Source organism: Sander vitreus, chromosome 9 (assembly GCF_031162955.1).
Source record: "Sander vitreus isolate 19-12246 chromosome 9, sanVit1, whole genome shotgun sequence".
NCBI classification, from domain to species: domain Eukaryota; kingdom Metazoa; phylum Chordata; class Actinopteri; order Perciformes; family Percidae; genus Sander; species Sander vitreus.
This window is the reverse complement of record NC_135863.1, coordinates 25,446,678-25,460,156: the sequence shown is the minus strand read 5'-3', so window position 1 is coordinate 25,460,156 and position 13,479 is coordinate 25,446,678. Positions and strand designations below refer to the sequence as shown.

The 13,479-nt window shown below is 40.7% G+C and overlaps 1 protein-coding gene across 1 annotated transcript in view; it reads left to right on the top strand.

Annotated features, from left to right (window-relative positions):
- The window catches only part of mcf2l2 (MCF.2 cell line derived transforming sequence-like 2), a 272,628-nt gene that overhangs the window by 166,948 nt on the left and 92,201 nt on the right, over positions 1-13,479 (top strand). The gene's annotated exons all lie outside the window — the stretch shown is intronic.

Below are 13,479 nucleotides of genomic sequence, written 5' to 3'. Positions count from 1 at the left end.
AGCTGCATTTTGACTTTACTCAACTGCAAAGCTAGTTATGTCAACTTTTTAGTTCAGTTTAAAAAGTGATACTGTTTACTTTTTAATTGAACCTCTATGTTACAAAACTTACAATTACTTGTCCTGCCAACTGATAATTTTTGTTTAGATAACTTGAAACGTTTACACCCATTAACCACTGGACCATGTGCTGTACTAAAAAGACATCATACATTTCCTCAAATTACTAAAAACAAGTCTTTTTGGAGAATTAATCCCTATAGAGTAAATGCTGATAAGTATGTTACTTCTTCTTGATTTATTACCTCAATAAAGAATTTCTTAATGAGTTTATTGCCTCAATCGCTAGTTTTAAGTTTTCTTCAATACAGCATGATGTTCATTTCGGAAATGATGGTCCCATTTTTTTAAATTGACAAAAAAGCAGGGGATGCTTTAGGGCGTGGCTACACACAACCTGTCAATCATGACAGAGGCTTAGCAATGCCAACCATGGCCCTGTGTACATTAAAATAGCCGTAAACTTGTTTTAGGGTGTTGTCCATGTTTTCATCTTAAAGAGGACCTATTATGCTTTTTTGATTTTCTAACCTATAAATGTTGTTATAATGTTGTATAGTCATGTTAGACGATACCATAGTGTCAAATAATGAGGTAAATGCATTTAGACTTGTGCCCTGCTGACAGTTTGGGTTAGCTCTGCCCAGCAGAACACTCGGATCTCATTGTGTTTCAGTTGGGTCTTTGAAGCGACCCTGCATTTTACAGAGAATAGCTTTGTGAACTGGGCACGGGTCAAGAATGGGTTTTGAAAGTCTTTGTTACTAAAAGACGGGTCAGTTCCCTGCAGGCACCACCACTTGCTCCCCTCTAAAAATGACTCCATTCTGCATGTTCGGTTCATCTCTATGATGAAAATATCTTGTCACTTCCATGGGGATATGTTCTTTTATCTCAGGCCACACCTGCTGAATAACCCTCTTCAGTACTTGCAATTCTGCATCTAATTCTGTGGTCCTTTGGATGGCCTGTAGTCTCTCGCTGGATTCTGGCAGGTACTGCACCATGTTGATTGACTCAACTTCTGTCTCAACTGGGCCCCTGTCCTCTTGCCCTTTGAGATAGGCTCTGCTCAGCGTGTCAGCCAGTAGCAAGTGTTTTCCAGGGCAGTATCGGAGTTTGATTTTAAATCCTTGTAGTCTCATCAGCATACGCTGTAGCCTTTTTGGAGCATTGAGCAGTGGTTTTCTCATAATGCTCTCAAGAGGTTTGTGGTCTGACTGTACTTCCACAGGCCGGCCATATGTGAATTGATGAAACCTCTCCATTCCATATAGAACAGCCAACAGCTCCTTCACGATCTGTCCATATCCTTTTTCGGGCTCTGTCAGGGCCCTACTGGCATATGCAACCGGCTGCCCATTTTGCATTAGGGCTGCACCAAGCCCGCTCTCTGATGCATCACACTGCAATGTTAACATGTCTGCTGAGTTGTTGTATTTGAGTACAGGAGCCTGGGACATCACATTTTTGATCTTCTTGAAAGACTGTTCATGTTGCTCTTCCCACTCCCATATCACATCCTTGTGGGTCAACACTTCACAGATTTAAGAAAGATCCATCCATCCATCCATCTTCATCCGCTTATCCGGGGTCGGGTCGCGGGGGTAGCAGCTCCAGCAGGGGACCCCAAACTTCCCTTTCCCGGGCCACATTAACCAGCTCCGACTGGGGGATCCCGAGGCGTTCCCAGGCCAGGTTAGAGATATAATCCCTCCACCTAGTCCTGGGTCTCCCCCGAGGCCTCCTCCCAGCTGGACGTGCCTGGAACACCTCCCTAGGGAGGCGCCCAGGGGGCATCCTTACCAGATGCCCGAACCACCTCAACTGGCTCCTTTCGACGCAAAGGAGCAGCGGCTCTACTCCGAGCTCCTCACGGATAACTGAGCTTCTCACCCTATCTCTAAGGGAGACGGCAGCTACCCTCCTGAGGAAACCCATTTCGGCCGCTTGTACCCTGGTCTTGTTCTTTCGGTCATGACCCAGCCAGATTGAGAGCTTTGCTTTCTGGCTCAGCTCTCTTTTCGTCACAACGGTGCGATAAATTGAATGTAATACCGCACCTGCTGTGCCGATTCTCCGACCAATCTCCCGCTCCATTGTCCCCTCACTCGCGAACAAGACCCCAAGGTACTTGATTTAAGAAAGATGTTCACAGAATTTGGCCAAATAATTAAACATGCCCCTTTTGCATCTATAGGCCAGGGCATGTCTTGGATGGCAGTCACATGGGCCAGGGCATGTCTTGGATGGCAGTCACCTTTCCTGGGTCCACCTTAAGCCCCTCTGAGGTTAGGAGATTTGTCTGTAGGCTTGCTAGCTCCTCTTTGAGTGGCTTGTACAGAGCAACTGGTACTCTCCTTTTCGGTAGTTTTATTGACTTTACAGTTGGATCCACTTCGAGCTTCAACTTTCCTTCAAAAAGCCCATCTCCTTGGAACATGTCAGATTATTCCTCTTTAATCTGCTCCTCTGTCCAAGTTCCTGCTTTTTCCACAGCCATAATGTTGTGGGGATGTATTTAGGGCCCGAGCGCCGACAGCGGCGAAGGCCCTATTGGAATTGAAATTGAAAAGTTCTGTAGTGATTGAGCTCGGGCGTTGCCAGGGGGCTCCATAGCGCCCCCTAACGTGCTTATAGTTATAGTAGTTATTATACCAACTTTTGAGGGAACATAGGTCTCATCTTCAAGTCCATGGTACTATTTTTAGAAAAAATTACAAAATTCTATAATTTCCGAAATATTGGTTTTTGTGTAAAAATCTTCATTTTACGAACACTTGTTTGAGGACTTTAGGATGCACGAAAACTCAAGATTTTGCAGCCATGTGCACAATAATAAACTCTTTCATCTGAATTCACATTTAGGCTTGGGAGTGGTATGGTTGCTCTATAGCGCCCCCTAATTGGTTTTAGCACTTCGGCACATTTTTGACGGCCTCAATATATACGAAAACTCAACAAAAATTGGCGCCCACATAAACACCTGGGAGCTTTGCGATACTGTACAGGGATTTTGCCCAAACCTGTAAGTGAGCTCCATAGCGCCCCCTAATGCCTGGAAGGCCTTAACTTGGACATAGTTGCTTCAATCGTCACCAGATTTAATACCCATATTGCTCTAATCATTGCGGACATATTTCCCAACCGGAAGGTGGCCATTTTTAATTATGCATTTTTCATGTGTTTTACATTCTTTCAAACTCGTCCTAGGCCGTGATTTCAATCTTCTTGAATCTTTGCAGGTAGTATCTGTTGGCCCTCCTGACGAAAAGTTATCCAGAGAATTTTGATAGTTGAAAAAATGCGCAAGTTACAGCAACTTTCGTTCGCAAGTTGCGTTATCTTGCGTTAACAATTATTCCGATTGCCCCGAAACTTGACACGGTTGTTTGTCATGGCCAGTTTAGCATATATGCCAAACTTGGCGTCAATCAGCCATTAGATGGCGCTGTTTTAATTTTTTTCAATTAATCAGCAAAATATTGATATATGGGAAAACTACTCTGTCTAACTACTCCTGGGGCGTGAGTCCGATCGGCATGAAAACTGGCATATAGACTCGGAGGACCCTCATGACAAAACTTTATCAAAAGAATTTTAATAGCTAAAACAATGTGCAAGTTACAGAGGACCAACTTCCTGTAGGTGGGTGTTGAAACAGGAGCGGTTGTATCTTGCACATGGCTATTCCGATGGACACAAAACTTAAGACAGTTGTTCCTCATGTGCCATTGAGGCTTTGTGCCAAATATAGCGTCAATCGGCCTTTAGATGGCGCTGTTTTCATTTTTTTTAATTAGCAAATTCGCTTTGAGCGAAACATACTTTTTTTAGCTCCTTGTAGAGCGTGAGTCCCATCTGCACAAAAATGTGCAGGTATACTCGGTGGAATTTTGATAGCTAACACAATGCGCAAGTTATAGTGGACCAACTTCCTGTAGGGGGCTGTCGAAACAGGAAGTTGCGTATCTTACCAAGATTTATTCCGATTGACACCAAACATGACACAGTTGTTCCGCATTCCATGCCAAATTTAGAGTCAATCGGCCATTAGATGGCGCTGTTAGAATTTTTTTTATTAATTAGCCACATCGCGATATATGGGAAACATACTTTGTTTAACTCCTCCTGGGCCGTGCGTCCAATCTGCACGAAAACTGGGATATAAACTCGGTGGACCCTCTTGACTAAAAGTTATCAAAAGAATTTTGATAGCTAAAACAATGCGCAAGTTATGGAGGAACAGCTTCCTGTAGGTGACTGTTAAAACATGAGCGGTTGTATCTTGGCAAAAGTTATTCCGATTTACATGAAACTTAGAATGTGTGGTGTACATGTGATGTTGCGTCTGCCAGTACCCCCGACTACTAGAAGCGAGGGGCCCGTTTTGCATTTACGTTTTGACAATTTGCAGTGTCTGAGTGCCGCGCAAATGCACGGTCGCAAGGAGCGGCAAACGCCGGTAACCCCGACGCGCGCAGAGGAGCGAGAACCCGTCCATCGCTGCTTGCAGCTTTAATTAGGGCCCGAGCGCCGACAGCGCCGAAGGCCCTATTGAAACTGAAGAAATTATTATTATTACACCAAATTAATTGGCTTTTTGAGGGACTTAACATATTCAAAAACTCACCAAAATTGGCGGTCGCATCAAGTCTGGTGAAAATTTACGTATTTTCGCCATCAAAACAGGAAGTGGGTGTAACTTGACGTGTACATTGTCCAATTGGCTCAAAACTTTTCAGGATTCATAAGAGTCCAACCCTGAGGACAAATAAACGCTGATATTTACTTAAAGTCATAGCGCCCTTTAGTGGCAACAGGAAGTAGGCCTAAAAGCCAAGAGTTTAACAAACTCCTCCTAGAGATTTCATCCAGCGGACTTCAAATTTGGTCTGTACCATCTCAACACCTTAAAGATGAAAAGTTATTAAAAGAAAAACTTTTCGTCAAACGGTGTGGGCGTGGCGGACATTTTGAGTGTTTAGCGATGAACAAAGAAATTGTTGGAACTTGAGTGTACGTTGTCGTATCTGCCCGAAATTTCTCACGATTTACAAGAGTCCAGGTCTGAGGACATCTACAGGCCAATATTTACTTTTGGTCATAGCGCCCCCCACTGGCAACAGGAAATGCGACATATATGACAAACATCATCCGATTTACATGAAACTTATAATGTGTGGTCGACATGTGATACTGAGCCGCCCCCTATACTTTAACCCCCTATACTTACTCAGGCCACGCCCCCTTTCATAACATTTGAACCGTTTAAGTTAGACCCTTGTGTGAGGTATCATTGAACTCAGCAGAGACTTCCTTCTTCATTGGTGATGGTTTGGCCCGCCCCCTATGTTTAAGCCACGCCCCTTTCATAAATGCTGACCCATCTAAGGTAGAGTCTTGTGTGAGGTATCATTGAACTCAGAAGAGAGTTCCTTTTTAATTGGTGATGGTTTGACCCGCCCCCTACAATTCAGCCACGCCTCTTTTCACAGCTAATGAACGTAGAGTCTTGTCTGAGGTATCGTTGAAATCAGCAGGGAGTTCCCTTTTCATTGGTGACGATTTGCAGTGTCTGAGTGCCACGCAAATGCACGGTCGCAAGGAGCGGCGTCCGCCAGTAACCCTGATGCACGCAGAGGCGCGAGGGCCTGTCCATCGCTGCTTGCAGCTTTTATGTTATTAACTGCATTTCTTCACTTGCAGCTCTTCCCTGACAACCACAAACTCAATCCTGTATGACCTTTTGTTACGTGGATTAAACACTGTCTGTGTGCATTGTCCAAAGGGCTTCATTTTAGTATTGTTATACATGACCAACACTTTACTGCATGGCTCCAGGCGCACACCTTTAACGTACTTCTTTGGGATAACATTACATGTTGCACCACAGTCTACCTGAAATCTGACCCTCTCCTTTTTCACCTGCATGTTGGCATAGATTGGTCCTTTTGTGTCTGTTGTTTGACTATTGCACATCTTCTCCGCTGTCTGGGTCCTCTGTTGCATTTTTCTACCGCAAACATCCGTGTTTTCTTGCCAGTCCCTGATGTTTTGCATACAGTAGCAAAATGGTTATGTTTTCCACATTTCTTGCATTTTTGGCCATATGCAGGGCATTTTTCCTTTTTTCTTTCATGTCTTAGCCCACAGAAATTACACTGAATGGTGTGCCCCTCTTCTGCTGATTCCTTTTTTTCTTTCTGTCTCTCTTTGTGTGAAAGTGCATGCACAGTCAATGAACTCTGCGCCTCTATGACTTTGACTCTCTGTCTGGAAAGCTCTGATGCCCTACAAAGTTGCATACATTTGTCTAAAGTAAGATCAGTCTCTCTAAGAAGTCGTTCACTCAGCTGGGAATCCCATGTTCCACACACAATCATATCCCTGATCAAAGAGTCTGCAATGTTGCCAAAGTTGCATGTTGCTGCTAAGGTTCTCAGTTCCGTTAAATATTTGTACAGACTCTCTTCTTGGCCCTGACTTTTTGTGAAGAAGTTCTATCTTTCTATTGTTTCATTTTCCTTGGGGTCACAAAATTCATCCAGTGCCGCCAATACTTCATCCACAAACATATTTTCAGCATTACTCCCAACTCCTAACGTTGCACATATTTCTCTTCCTTTTTCTCCAATCATATAATACAGCAGTTTCACTTTATATCCATCATCTTTGTCTGACATAGTAAGATCCATGTACAAGCAGAATTCCTCCTTCCATCTTTTCCAAGTGTGTGATAAGTTACCGTCATCGAAATCAATTTTGCCCGGAGGGTTGAGTGCATTCTCTATGTTTACTCGCCCGTAGTGCAGACCGTTCCTGTCTTCCTTGCATTTTAGCTTTAGTTAGCCTTTTACTCAACTCTCGTTTTCCTCTGTTGTTGCTATCCTCCCAGTCTGGATTTGTGTCGCTGCCACCATATTTCAATAAGCCTTTGTTGATGCTCATAATAAAGACAAACAGTGTTGTGAAATCTCCATGCAGTCACGTACATGTACGAGTACTAACTCCAGGTGTGTAACACTCAAAACTCTCCCGGTCCCTCACTGAATAATGTCCCCTAGCAAACATATATTGTAACACTAGCCAGATAGCTGTATTGTTGCTAATTAGCTGGAATTTTTTTGTCGGATAACTTTCCAACTTACGTTATTGTTCAGTAATGGTTTAGTTACCACGGTAAGATGAATAATAATAAATTGAATTTGTATAGCGCTTTTCATGGACTCAAAGTCGCTTTGAAGCCAAAGGCCCACTTCTACTTTAAGTTGTGTAAAAGTATGGTGATTACAATGTGTTGCGAAAGTAACATCATAGCTTTTAACGTTAATTATAAATCCACCTCCACCCTTGTTGTTACTACCAAAATAAATCACCATTTCTAATGCTACAGATGTAAGATAAAACAGATCCAACAGCTGATAAGCAACCAATATATTTAAGCCTCACATTATTTAAGGCAAAGGAATTTGTTGTGATCTTATAGCAGTAAAATGTGTACAGTATGTCTTTCCTTATTATCATAGGCACCCAGGCAACGGCTTGTGTCAGTGTTGGGACTGAAACCTCACACCGTGAATTTCGTAATGTCATCTACACAGATTAGGGGCCAGTTACCAGGGGCGGATTGGCCATCTGGCAATTCTGGCAAATGCCAGAGGGACCATTTTTTTTAATGTGGGCCAGTCAGATTTTTTTTTTTTAAATATACAAATAAATAATAATAAAGTTGACGTTCAGTCAAAATCAAAGCACGTCACCTGAGGTGATCACGCTGCTCTGGGGGACCGGCTACGCAGCAACAAGCCGCTGCTGACGGGCGAAGAGCTTCGCCGGAGCTCCGACTGCTGTCTGCCTGCGTGGCTGTCTGACGGCGTCTGTATTAAATTTACACAGTTTCATTACCGGTTAAAAACATCTCGTCAGGTTAAATAGTCTAATTCTGTGTTTTGGTACAGTTGGTTTTAATGCCTGATGCAAAGTGTAGGCCTATAGGAGTACACATGAAAACCCTGAACAAGCAGCGTCGTTCTGCTCCGTCTTTCTGCTGTGCCCCATTCATGTAGTGTCACGTTTTACACTATGTAGGTTAAACTCCGCAATTAATCCGTGGTTCACATGTATGCATGAACTGTGGTGGTCCATTACATTGTAGGCTATATTCAACATCACTTAGCATTTTTGATCAATAGAATGTAGAAAACATTACACTTCACAACGTTTTGTATCCATAACATGATTGTGTTATTGTACAGCAGTAACCTATGTAAGTCAATCCTAAATTTTTCAACTTGGGAGCAAAACGGGCTCCTTGGGGGAAAAGTTATATATATAAAAAAAAATAAATAAAAAAAAAAGCCCCCTTACTGGACTACTGAATATAATAATTGTGTGGGAGACAGAACGGACCCAAACGCTAGGCTCAGCAAAGACAGGTTTATTGAGGAAAAAAAGGTAAGAGGGAGGAGTGGGGAGGTGGACGCCAAGGACAGGAGTGAGGGCTCTGGGGTGTGGTAGGATGATGAGGGAGTCTGCTGGGATAGGATAGAGAGGGAGCCAGCGGGGAATAGGATGGCGACGGAGCCAGCGGGGAATAGGATGGCGACGGAGCCAGCGTGGAATAGGATGGCGACGGAGCCGAGGAGGAGGCACTGGAGTCCGGGGAAGATGGAAGTCGAGGCGGGGGTGGCTGGAAGCTGGAGCGGAGGCAGGGTGGAGCAGGGAGCCGTGAGGAGGGGACCAAATGGTGAGACAAGCTGACTGGAGGTACTGGAAGCGTGTGGAGAGAATGACTGTAGGGAAGAAACACAAAAAGGGTCAGCGACATATAAGTACGGGAGTTTACAGAGCGCTTGTATTTGCGTGTCACCAGAATGACTGAAGCAACGATCAAGCGAAGATCATGAGTGGATCCAGGGTTCATATACTGGCTTGATTGATGATGGCTGGCAGGTGTGTACGGCGGGAGAGGTGATTGTGGAATGATGAGCTGGTGTGCGTAGTCAGCTGGCGGGAGCAGGCAGGAGGAGGGGAAAACATGGGGACACAAAGAGAGGCAGGACAAACAGAGAAAACTGACAGTGGAAATGAAAGAGGCACTAGGAAACTAGAAAACAAAACAAAGACTCACAGCCAGCCGACCCCAACCATAACAATATTATTCCATTATATTTTGTATTTTGAATTGTTACCTGCAACAACAATTTTGTGATTTCACCATCTGTCCTGTCATGCATTCACTATCAATTAGTGAATGCACGTGTCCGTGGGTGGGGCTGCATGGCCGTGGTGATGTGGGCTGGTGTGGCTACAGTGCCAGGGCTGAATTTTTGTCCCAGTCTGCCCCTGTCAGTTACTAAGACCAAGGAAGAGACCATGTCTTGAGTTGGAGGAGGAAGAGGGAGATTTCATGTATAATTTACAAAGTTTTATTACTTTTTTACAATTTGCTAAAAATAAAGCTCTTTGATCAAAGTATTTCTAATTTCTTCATTAGTTATTTCAGTCCTGTGGTATAATGAAACCTTGGTGTTCAGGTTTCATTTTACACGGTTGTATGTCATATGTAATGACAACTTACTGTTCTACGCCTCACAGGTCCATAGTCGTATCTATAAATGTTATGTTTTGCAGGGTGTATGGGTTTAAACAGTTGGGCTCTATAGTACCATACATTAATCTGCATTCTGGTGCGGTTTCCACAAGTACACCTAAATAAGAAATGTAAACAAAAAAATTCCTGCTGCAATTTGGTCACGTGACTCGTGAGAGCAAATCAGTATGCACTCCGCAGAAAAAAGCATCATCTTGGCACGCTAATGCTACGCCGTACCTTAAGCAGATTTCTGTAATTCAAACAACTCTGAGTTGTAGTTTAAAACTTTTACAGCCATTTTAATAAAGTGAAGGGTTGTATTCTTGCTCGAGTCCATACATGCAGTTAATGAATACAGGCACGCAGAACTGAAGGCTTGCTTAGCAACGATTAGCTCTGATTAGCGGTTAGCTCCAGTTAGCTAGCTCTGTTATAAAGATTTGGAGTGGAGGAGACTGCTGCGGAGAGGGGTAACAACCAGACTCTGATAATTGACGTTCGGGGAGCTTTCACAGCAGCGTGGCCACATTGTTTCAACGGTTTTATTAATCCCACGGCAAGACCACCAGCAGCATGCTACTACTAACGTAACGATAGCCTCTCTGAGCAAGTGCAAAGTTGACGCTGTCATTCACGCATCTCAACTTCATGAGTGTGCTCTGTAAAGAAATACACCGTTGTATATACTGTACGTTGTATATAGGTTGTGTGTGTGTGTGTGTGTGTGTGTGTGTGTATATATATATATATATATATATATATATATATATATATATATATATATACTTATTTAACTGTCTAGTAAATTTCAAAGACAGTGTTTAAAAAGTGCAATCTATGTTTACATATGATTATTACAGTAAATAATAAATAATCTAAATACTACAAGTGTGGTAAAGCCACACATTTGTTTTTATATTTCAGCAATCTGCACTTTAGTTTGTGTGATTTGTTTCTGACTTTCATATAAATGTTTACACCAGGCTTGGTCAGTGTTCAATATACTACTGTGATTGAAGTAGTTAAATAAAAGATGTCATTCATATAAATTCATGTATCACCTAATTTCATCATCACATACAGGCCTGGCCCTCAGGAAAGAACAGTTTGTTTAATCTATCTAATCTTGTGTTGTTCATACTATACAATGATTTATTGCTTGTCTTTGTTGAATAATACAGAAGACAAAGAGCTTAAAAAATAATCATATATTAAATCGCAAGAAATAAATAAATGTAGGTGGACAAAAATGTAGATATAAAATTTAAAGCATTCATTTATTTCTGCATTTATATTCATTTATTCATTTATTTATTCATCATGTATTTATTCTTTTATGTATTTATTCATGCATTACTGCATATATTCATTTATGTATTCATATCTGTATTTATTTATTTATTCCTGTATTTATTTTTGCATATATTAATGCATTTATTTATTAATTTATTGAGACTTAAGTCATGTTCCGTCCTCCATAGGAGAATAGTAAAAGGTTGTATATAAGTTGCATGTTACATTTCCACTATTTAGAAACGAAAGCCCGCTACATTTTTCGCAGGTGCTTCTGCTTCTTCTTCTCCTACGGAAAAACCTGACTGCATTGCATTTTGGTAGACGGGAGGAAAATGTAGGGTATTCAATTTCAATTCAATTTCAATTCAATTTTATTTATAGTATCAAATCATAACAAGAGTTATCTCAAGACACTTAGAGTCAGATAGAGTAGTCCGCTCCATTTTTCCTTTTCAGTTTTCGCAGTGACTTCTGCTTCTTCTTCTCCTCTGGGAAAACACGACCATGATGCATTGTGGTATATGGGAGTAACATGTAGGGTACATCGTATGTACACTTAAATTAGCAGTGCATTGTGGGTATTTTATAGTGGACTATATAGTGAATGACATTTTTTTTTTTTTTTTTTTTTTTATTATACAACAATCATACAAACAATCAAGGCACAATGTGTTGGTACATTTGTCCAAAACGTGTTTACAGCTTTGAGGTAGAGACAATATATATAGCAAATCATAATAAAGAAAATAAAAATAAAATAAGATGCTAGGGGTCTTTTAGTCCATTAGGGAATGTAAGTCCAACAAATACAAGAGTCTTTTGGCATTTCCTTCTGTCATGTATTGTAAAGATGTAGCAAAAAGCTTAAGTTCATTCTTCCAACCATTGATGTGGGGTTTGACCTTTAAATATTTGCATCTATGAATAAAATGTTTACAATGTTCAATCAAATCATTTATCAAGAATTCTAGATTTTTATCCTTTAAAAATATTCCAGCTTTAATTGACATTTCGTTTAATGGGTGTAGCAGTATATCTTTAATTGAAGCCAGCATCTTCACTGAAAGAAAATATGTTCGACCGTCTCAATATCACTCTCACAGAGAACACAGGAGTTACTCTCCCAATTAAATTTTACATGTAGGAAGTGATTTGATGGATAAATATCATTTCATATTTTAAATGTCACTTCTTTGGCTTTTGGTGGGAGAGGATACGATAAGAATCGTTTCCTAATCTTTCTTGCCTCTTCATCACTGTAATCTCGGAGAATATATATTTTTTTCAGTTGAAAGGGATAATATTTTATACATAATACACTCTTAACAAATTTGTTAGAGAACTGTTTGCTGTTCAAACTGACACCTTCAACACAAAGAGTCCTCATCTCTGATATAACATTTGCATGAACCAAAAGCTGTTTGGTCATTGTTTTAAAGAGAATTGGAATGGCTTTTATTACTTTAGTGTATTCTCTAAACGAACAGTGAAGACTACATTTTTCACAGAATTCTTTATGGTTTAAAAATTCTCTAAAATCATCCATTAATTGAGAAACATTCCAAATTCCTTTTTCCATCCAAGAGCCTAAAAACAATGACTTCCTATTGGATAAAATGTATCTGTTATTCCATAGGGGTGTATTCTGGGGAGTAAAATTGTGTGTTTACATAGATCATAATCACATCGCAATAAAAAATTAATACCTCCCAACTTCTTGAAAATTGCATCCGGTATGGTGAACCAAAAAGAGCGTTCGTTTGAAGTATATGAATTCAGCCATTTTAATTTCAGAGCACCGTTCATAACCAAAAAATCAATAGCATTTAGTCCACCCTCTTCAACACTCTTAATCACATCCGCTTTCCTGATATAATGACATTTATTTTTCCAAATTAAGTTAAAATTTGTTTTGTTGATAAGTTGAGCCATTTTATCTGAAACCTCCAATGATAATGCAGGATATATAACTCTTGAGAGGCCTTCCATTTTAGATAGAAGGACCCTTCCAAATATGGTAATGTCCCTCTGTAACCATGAATTAAGAATGGCTTTATATTGCTCTACTCTTTTACAAATATTTTCTTTCTCTCTTAATTCTTTATTTCTGGTAACAGTTATACCCAAGTATTTGATTTGCGATTTAGCCTTTATGTTACAGATTACGTGAGCCGGCTGATCATGTAAAGCGAATAATTCACATTCATCAATATTTAATTTCAATCCTGCTGCTTTAGAGAATTGATTAATAGAGTCTAATACTTTGGGGATCTGCCTTTCATTTTTCAAAAATAATGTAGAATCATCCGCAAATTGACTTATAACAATTTGTCCAAAATGTTTATGCCTTCTGTAACATTATTTTTAATCAGAATTGACATAAGTTCAGCAACCAAGATAAATAATAAAGGGGAGCTATTGCAACCTTGTCTAATGCCTCTTTCAACTTTAAATCTCAGACAGGTACCATGTTCCAAAGCTACACAACTGTTAATATCACTGTATAACATGCCAATTAGATTCCA